The sequence below is a fragment of the Tamandua tetradactyla genome, chromosome 3 (assembly GCF_023851605.1).
Source record: "Tamandua tetradactyla isolate mTamTet1 chromosome 3, mTamTet1.pri, whole genome shotgun sequence".
NCBI lineage: Eukaryota > Metazoa > Chordata > Mammalia > Pilosa > Myrmecophagidae > Tamandua > Tamandua tetradactyla.
In genome coordinates this window covers 183,414,019-183,423,693 of record NC_135329.1, presented here as the reverse complement: position 1 = coordinate 183,423,693, position 9,675 = coordinate 183,414,019, and the positions used below count along the sequence as shown (strand labels likewise).

The 9,675-nt window shown below is 37.1% G+C and overlaps 1 protein-coding gene across 6 annotated transcripts in view; it reads left to right on the top strand.

Moving 5' to 3' along the window:
* The window catches only part of PLEKHM3 (pleckstrin homology domain containing M3), a 308,498-nt gene that overhangs the window by 88,006 nt on the left and 210,817 nt on the right, over positions 1–9,675 (top strand). The window lies entirely within an intron of this gene.

Below are 9,675 nucleotides of genomic sequence, written 5' to 3'. Positions count from 1 at the left end.
ATGCACCTATTCAAATTATTTCCCTTTTACTAAACTCCACAATTTGTGAAAATAAGTTTACCATGGAAGTGGCCTTAATTGGAAGTCTGATTTGAAAGATTTTAATTTGGCCTATCAGTTTTAAGTATGTTGTTTAAAAATGAGTAAGAATCTTGTCACCAGCCAAGATCAAATTCTTAATTTTGTTCTTGCATCTACATTGAAAGGCCAAATAACAATGAAAACCTATGACTTGAATGTAGGTTAGTTATGATGGTGGCCTTTTCCATTGTAAAATAACTGACATAAAGGGGAGATTAAGTGAATCATCCCTGCTGTGCCAAGAGACCTCAGTGTAACTGTGAAGCAGAAACTTGCATGATTGGGTTGGAGTGACCAAAAACACTGAGCCAGTCAAGAAACCTTACTAGGGCATATGCATATATCTGCAGTCATGAAAGACCTTGTGTTAAGTAGCCATCTACTTTTGGAAAATGGTTTTGAAATAGAAAGACACTGGTTTTGACACAGTTCTTTAGAAATTATTTCAGTGTCTTGTACTAGTGTATATATATATATATATATTATATTTTGAAGTTCAGACATTCAATAATAACTTACTGTTAACTCTGTGGACATTCTAAAATTATGGTATAGCTCTGTAGTTTTAGATTGCCAGTAGGGCCAACACATCTGTTGTGTTATTGGAATACGAGGTACCAGCTCTGGTTAGTTCTCAAGCTGAATTACAACACTCTCTGGGAAACTGGGTAAGAAAAGCAGCACGTTTTATACAAGGATTGTCACTTAGTTGTCACCTGTTTGCTTGCTTATGGAATGTGCCTTGCCCCCATTCATACTGTATTAGCAGCATTCCTAGCTCTCTTGAGGAAGGAGAAGTAAGAAATGTACGTAGATAGAGCCATGTAGCAGGCCCACCACATCCAGCAGTTGGACAAATGAAAACAGAACAAAGACAAAGAAAGAAGAATAGAAGAGGCAGAGTGAAGGAAGCTAAGAAGAAAGTTTGGAAGAAGAGACGGATTATATAATTGGTGGGGAAAGACCTTTTCTAGCAGCAGCTTTAGGCTCCAGGTGATAGGATGCCCTACTTTGCTATCTAAAGCTAGTGCTCACTAATTCTACTGGTTGGAGGACAGGTTGGGGAGGGGTGATGAAAGGGAACCAAGAGGATAAGAATAATGTAGTCTAAAATGCATTTGCTCAGCCTTACCTCCATGCTTTGGTTTGGTATTCTAATGGGGGAATGCAGATTTCTAATTTGGGGTGAGGAGATATCAACCCTAATTTGAAATATTTGGCAGATTCCAAAGCAGTATAATTTATTACATTTAAATGCCCCCTTTTCCATCGTACAGTGTTACATTTTGTTGCTTTGTGATTGCGTAGTTTGCCAGGTTGCTTTTCAGTTTCCTTAATATCTCTGCATCAAGTACTGGTTTCCTCTCTCAGGTAGAAATACTTCATCTCCTGTAGGGGGCAGAGTCTCAAAAGAAAAAGACAAAAAACTTGTTAGGCAAAGCTCTGAATGTTTTTTAACTTATTTGGGAAGCAGTTTGTTATATCACAGATTATTATAGCAGATGGAACTTAAAAAAATTGATCTATGTTTCTCACAAGTACAGTTAAAGCAAACCAGCTGTTTCTTCATTTCATACCTAGGTCCCCTAACTTTGCATTATTATAAACATATATTTAGTGAAAAAGCTTGTTTTATTGCATACTTACTTCCAAATTGCCAGAAGTCCAGTAAATTGTTTTTAGTTTAGTTTTGGCTTTAGCTATTATTTTAAGGAGAAGCTAATTCATAATATTTAGTGATTTTACTATGTATGCCCCTTTAGACTATAAGTTTTTATGTTGACTTAGTCCTTCCCGCTTTAAATATTTTAGATGGATAAACTTTGAAAAGTAGATTTCAGAGTTTATTCACCTAAAATAATGATGAAGCTTGATACTGAGTAGCTCTTTATTATTGCGTCATTTATTTGCCATTCAGGGGAGCCACAGATGTTTGCTTTTAAATCTAGGAAATAGTGCACTCAGCCTGATTTCTCTAAATTCTTTCTATAGGTGAAGAATTTTCTATATTCTTCTTTGCAACTTAAAGAGGCCCTGCAGAGAAAATGGACCATGACCATCCAAAAATGCCTGAGGTTATGGTTTTGAAAATATATGCTTATATATAACTGTATATTCCTTAACATATGCTTGAACTTTTTATAGTTGTTTTTGATGATGTGTGGTTTGTTACATTGCTTCCTCTCCTGCTCATGGCTGCTGTAGGCTCAGAAAGCCCAGGCCAAGTATTCTTGCTGTAATTGGAACCCACCATTGTCATTCCTGCCTCCAAGGCCTTTATGCTTGCTCTTCCTACTTCCTGAAAATATGCCTTTGAAAATTTGCAATTTATTGTATGCCGAGTTTCTGGCATCAGACTATGTGCTGGAAACTCCGGTGCACATAGATGAATCAGTAGTTCAGGAAAGCAGACATGGTCCCTGCCCTTCTGAAACTTACAGTCTACTATGGAAAGCAGATGAGTCAAATAAAAGATCACATAAATGAATATAAAGTGGCAACTGTGATGAGAGCTGCAGAAGTGAGGTCTCCATATCAGATTAGAGAACCATCTGAGGCAGTACCAGGTAGAACTATATGAAATTGCTCACAGTCACACCCAAAAAAGTCAATTTTATAAGTTCATAAGGTTGAACTTAATGTTTGACCATGAAGGCAAGGAAGGTTCTTGAGCCGAGGACCACATAATAAGAGTGGTATTTAAGGACAGTTAGTTTGGTGATAACTTAATTTAGCTTTTCAGAAACACATCTATAGTTTAAAATATGGTATGCTGCTTTAGTGAAATTACTGGTTGTGATTCAAACTATAGGGAGTCTGTGGTGGTAAAAATATTAAATCTAAAGCAAATAATTATGTAAAACTTATTAAAATATCTGTGAAGAATGTACCTGTAAGCAGTTCCAAATTACCATTATTCACAAAGTGCTATATAAATTAGGTGATAAGACAACAGGCCTGTCTTCTTAAGAAATCAGACATGTATACATACCTATTCACACTCAATTGATACATGGCTTTCTTGGCACTAGTACATACAGATATTTTTCCTTTAATTTCCCACCAATCATGAAACCTAGCAATTGGGTGCTATAACAAAAGGTCCCAGGGACGTGTTAATAGGTGTGACAAGAGATGCAAAGCTCAGGTTTAAAGTGTGTTACACAAGGGTGTTACTGTTTTGTAATCTGAGGGTGAAATTGAATGCCTGACTGTGAGACAATACTCCTGATCCTGAACTAAATAAAGTAGACAATATTAATGAAAGAGAGCGAGAAAAATGGCCTGGGGAAGGTGATGGGGGGACCCCTTACACCATTTTCACACTAGCAGATTTTATGGTTTTACTCCTTTGGCTGCTGTTTAACCTCTTGGGACTGCTGTTGGTAATTACATGTCTCTGGCGTTAAGAGCTTTTTGCTTTCCTTTTTTACTCCTTCAGCCCTTGGGAGGGGTAAACCCAAAGGGAGGAAAAGTTTTGCTGTGAATTCTTCAGCCATTTAGTGCAAATTCCTGTAATTACCGGCATTGTGTCCTCTCTGAATGGCACATAATATAGCAGAAGCCATTCCTAATTGAGACCTTACAGGAGGTACAAATCCCCTCTTTGTTCAGCCTGACAAATTAGTGCCAGAAAGTGGCAGGGTCCGAGTGGGAATCAAAGGCAAGAAACACAAAGATGGAACTTAAGGCTACAGTAATAACCCTCTCTTGTCCTGAAGGAAAAAAAGTAATGACCAATGAAAAATGAAGTTTTTTTTGTGTGTGTTATAAATTCCCTTGACATGACAGCACCTCAGGGCTGCTCTATTTATTTAGTAAAAGTGATTAAATAGTAATACAACAGGACTGCCCATTGTTTCACTGGGTGCCCCAACCTCACAGACCCCTGCTGCCTTGGCTAATTGATTGACAATGAACCTTTGATGAAGAAGTATGTTGGGAGACCTGAGGGTGGGGGAGGCATTTTCCCCCTCTCTTTGTGTATCTGAGTTTGTGTGTGTGTGTTATTTCATTTTTGTTTGAATTGCACTCTAGTTTTTCTTTGCATCCCAACCCCTTCTTTCACCCTCTTCTCTCCCTTGCTTTTTTTCCCAAAAAGCTATTTAATGGTTACTCCCAGCTGATACTCACAAACAGGTAGAAAAGAATTAGAATTGCAGTGCATAGTTTTTGACAAGTTTATCTTTGGAGAGAACTTCCCCCTTGCTACCCAACCCCGTTTAACGGCCAATAACAGGGTGAAAAGAGAGAAAAGGAGAAGGAACTGGTTATTGGTAGTTTAAGATGAGGAAAAAAAAGGTTTCTTTTATTTGTGGGAGCAGAAATCTGAAACTAGTTCTTACACTAAGATTTTCTCTTAAATTCCTTGCACAATTTGAAAAACGTGTGTACTAATAACACTAATAATATTTGCCTGGGGCGGGGATTTGTGCAGTAAGAAATAAAAACTTGAGTTTTTAGTCTACCCTCAGGTCCTGAGAAATCAAGATTGATTATTTAAGGATAAAATCTGGCTGCTTGTGGTGTAACTTAGTATCCCAAGGATGCTCCAAGTTGTGGGAAGATGACCAAGAGTCTCTGATAGATAATTAATAGCTCCTTGTTATGTGTTGGACATGCTAAACTGCCGCTGAATCCCTAATTTAACTCTGTTACAGCTGCAAAAACAAATCATTTCAAGCCCCTATGAAAGCAAAATATATTAAATAAACAGTATCGACCTTGTTGATACCACATGGCATTTCATGTGATAAATGAGGGTGTCTTTCTGGCAGAGGCCTGTTTTATGACATCGTTTAGACATAAAGAATACCTTTAGACTAGCAATACAAGCATCCCTGATAGAAAGTATGCAGTGGTTAATTATTCATTAAATAGCTGCCAGGCTGGAAGTAAGCAATAGTTCCTGTGTTGGGCAGAGTTAGTTACTCATTGACCTCAGGGTAAATCATCCAGAATACCAATTTTTAAGAAAAAAAGAAATTGAATTTAGTAGCTGATTATGCATGTGAGTCCTGGTAAAGAAAGATTTGTAGGTTTCTAAGTACCAAGAAAATCAGTTGTCTATGATGCATTTGAAGACTTAAAAAAAAAAGATGTTTTAGGATAGCCAAAATCTGTTTTGATTCCCCTGTGAACAAATTAGGGGATCCTTCCGTATCCAAAGTGCCAGCTCTTCTGAGGAAATAAGACATAGAAACAAAAAGAAATTGCCTTTCCTTGATATCTCCAATCCTTATTTTTACTATTTTCAAATCTGTCTTCTATTTGCTAGTAATAGTAATAAATTGGAGATTTATTCGAGTTAAGGAATAGGCAGGTAAGCAGTTGGCGCAAGAAGAGACAATGAAGAAAAACTCATACATGCTCCCCAAAACATATAAACAACTTGGATAAATGAGAACTGTTTATAGTCCATTGTTGGCTTATCACATTGTATGGTCTAAGTTATTTTGTTATTGAGTGTATTATATTATCTCATGTCCCAGAGGAGAAATTGCTAGCTTTTTTTTGTGCTGAAGTTTCATTTCCCCAACTACGAATATGACCAAGAGGGCTTGCAATAGTAAAATCCCTAATTGGAGTTTGAAGTGGAGGGTTCATTTCTGCAAGTACTTATTAAACCCCTCATATATGCCACACACTTTGTCAGGCATCTTGGGATGTACAAATAGGAGTGAGGAGCAGGAGAATCTGACTGACGATAAGAGGTCAAGCCATCATGGCTACTGGCTTAGAGACTAACCAGTACATCTCTGTCTAGGTCCATGTCAAGGACTCCCTGTTCTAGAAAATGCAAATGCTAAAGTGGTTATTCCTCTCCATTTTAAACTTTATACTTGTATTTCCCACAGAATTAAACTCAGGGAAAATCTCTTCATCTTTTTTTACTTACTGTCAAAAACACAGCCAGAATTTTTGTGGTGTCTCATTTCATAGTCGGTGCTATGGAAGATGCAAGAGAAATGTAAGATATGGTCTGTAACCCCAAGGACTTTATAGTCTGGTTGAGGACATAAAACATGTACAAAGGGAAACAGGGGCACCTGTGTGACTGATAAGAGTGATCTACAGACCAGAAAAACTAAAGCAAAAAGAATTAGAAGAAATGACAATATTAAGAGAATACTGATGATTAGAATAATTTCAGTTTATTGGGTCTTTTTAAAATGACAGTTCTGCAAACCAGGGTTCGAGAAACATAACTTTGATTGTGGAATCAGTGACATTAATCTTGAAAAATAATGGAGAACAAGACAAGGGCTAGAAGAACAGAGAGCTAAGCTTTCTAATTTTCAAGAAGGGTGAAAGCTGCATTTTGGAAATTGCCTATCACGGTGTTGCTCATTGCCAAACTTTTAGATGAGACTGTTATTCATATGGTTTCTGACCATTTAGGAAATGAAATTGTGATCACCGTGAGCCACCATGAATAACTTAAAACAAATCATGCCCATATTATTTCCATTTTCTTATTAGATGGGATTACTAGACAAATAGATCATGCCTATGCTATACAGCACTTAGTTTTCAATAAAGCATTTGGCAAAACCCTCAAGGTAGAGATTATATTTACATTGTTTTGTAAATTGTTGGCAACTTTACCCAAGGAATGTTGACTAATGGATCCCTCTTAGCCCGAAGGTTGCCAGTAAAGGTACACGATGATAATGAAAAGTAGCATAATTTAGTAATTAAGAGCAAGGACTCTGGAGTCAGACTGTCTGTATTTCTAGATCTGCTACTCACTAGTTCTGTGGCCTTGAGTAAAACCTCTGTGCGTCTATTTTCTCATCTGTAAATGAATCATCTTTTTCGTAAATGTTGTAGTGAGAATAAAATGAATTGAAAGGGCTAGGAACAGGGCCTGGCACATAGTAAATACTGTAAAAGTATTAGCTATTATTATTTGTCCAGATAGGACAATAAGTGTCCACATTTATGGTAGGCATACTTAGGAAGTTTGCAGCTATCACAAAACTAGGCTGGACAACTAATACGTTGGCTAACAGAATCAAGATTTTGAAAAGCAAGCTAGTGGAATAGACCAAGACAAACGAGATGAAGTCTAATAGGGATAAAGATATCATCCTATACTTAGATTTAGAAAATTAACCACATATATAGGAAGTAGAGGAAACTTGACCTAGGAGCAACTCTTATGGACATACAAATGAGACAGCCAGGAGTATTAGTTAATTACTTACTTTGGGAAGCCTGCATTTGTGCTGCTGTGGCTACATCAAAAACATTCCCAAAACAGATCCAGAAAGAATAGATAATATCCTTACTTGCTCTGCCCTGACCAGACCACACCTGGAAAATCCAATTCTCGTTACTGCTCTTTAACAACAAGCTGAACATTTATTGATGTGTGATAAGATGATAAAGAGAAAAAATCATGTCATGCAAGTGTAACCTTGAACGAGGAAGATGCCAGTGTTATCTCCACATATTTGAAGTCTGACATTTAGAAGAGAAAATAGGCTTACTGTGTATGATGATTCCACTGGGCCAGAGTAGCAATTCACCAGTGTAGATAGGATTTCCATTATTCAAGAAGACTAAATATCCATGGGTCAAAATGAGTAGAGCATCAAGAGCCTTGGCCAGTGAGGCTGGAAAAATTGGAATTTTGACCTCAAGGCAAATCACTCAGCTTGCCTGAGCTGTAATTTTCATTTATTAGATGGAGGGGTTTATTCATTCAACCATTCTGCAAATGTTTACTGAAACCTTACTAAGTGCTAACTATAAGTACTATGCTTGATGCATAGTGAACCAGAATACAGTGACCATGACACTCCTATTATGTATGTCACGGAACTAGAAGATCTTAAAGTTTCCTTCCAGTTCTTTCTCCTCTGGGATATTTTTGAGAAAGCGGTTTTGCTCTATATGATCCCTTTTATCTCTCATTCTTTGATTCTTTGAAGGTCTATAGAAGATTAGAGAAAATGAGATTATTGTGGTTCTCAATTTAAACATCATCATTTAATAAGTAATGCTTTTTGCTTCTGAGGAAGACAGTGTAAACCAGTAAAAAATATCACAACTAAGAGACAAGAATCCTTTTCCTGATTCTGATGTCTATCATTGGATACTTACCCTTTACCCTTTTTTTGGGTGGGGGGAGGTTCTCAGTTTCAAGGTCCTGCTGCAAGAAAATTATTTTAAGTAAAAATAAATGTAGAAGAAAAAATGAATACACTCTGAAATAGTAATGGGAGTTTAGAAGGAGACTTATGTAATTAGGATTTTAAACTATTCCACATCCTAAAATTTATAGAGAGTTGATCACTTTATATAAGTTGGCAGTTTGATTTAATAGGATATAAATTTGCTTTTTTGATTTATTCCTGGTGTTCGCATCATAGAAGTCATATGTTGGTCTTTGATATATTTCAGAAGAATAAAAACCATTTTGAATTTCAGAAGATAAGGATCTTTTGATAGACCTTCCTGAACTTCATAGGCCATAGCTGTGCTGCCTTTAAAAAAAAAAAAAACCTGTTCATTTCTTCTAGTCTTTGTTGCTACACTTTGGTCTGGAAAGTTCTTGTCCCTTTTTGTACTTCCCTTTTTTGGTTAACATTGTTCTCATTTCCGGTTAAGCTTCTAAAGAAAGTATTAATGTACCATTGGACTTCACTTTGGATAAAAGGTTTTATTTACTGACCTTTCAATGGGTGAGATTTCAATGGGTGAGAAATTAGTCTTGGTGTAGTTTTAGAATAGAGTAGGATAATTCAAGATTCTCCTTAATTTCTAGCTGGATTCTTTAACAAACCAAGCTTTTTCTGGGCTCCTAAGAACTGCTGAAGAGCTACTTGAGAGGTTTTCTAAAATTCATTATATTGCCTAAAGGCAGAAACATACTTAGGTGAAAAACTTGCCAGTTTTAAACACACCTCCAGGTGGGGAAATTCAGTAATATAGTAATACCAATTTAGTTCTTGCGTTACTTTGTTCATCTAATCATTCACTCATTCGACAAACATGGGCTACATATAGTCCCAGAAGTGGAGGTGGAGCTAAACTAAAAGCCAGTTTTAACAACAGAATATTAACTGTAGCAGGTTTTTAGATCTTGCATTATATTAACTCAGAAAATGTTTTAATTAAATTGCATTAATAAAAATAAAGAACAGGAACCTCTACCCCTATTTCAGATGAAAAACGGAGCCAAGCCTATACTGAGCATTGAGTTCTGAGACTGGAGGTGACGGCCAATGTTTAACATGTTCTGTATTGTATTTTTTGAAACCTTCTAGGGGGAGCACTTTCTTTCAAGCTCTCCACCCCTGCCCCACCACCTGCCCGTAGGATTAAAGATTCCTCCTTTGTAAACCCCTCCGCCTACTCTCATGGACCCTCTCATGGGTCTATGATGTGGTGTTTCATTTTTGCAAGGTGTGGTCCCAGCACCAGTGCCTCTCAGCGTCTGGTGAGAGGGCCATTTGTATCAGAATCTTGAGGGTGAGGGCAGGAAGGCTGTACCCTTCCCCAGACCTATTGAAATAAGAATCTCTGAGACTGACTCTTGGAGATGTTGAACAAACTTTCCAGTTGATTTGGATGCATACAAAG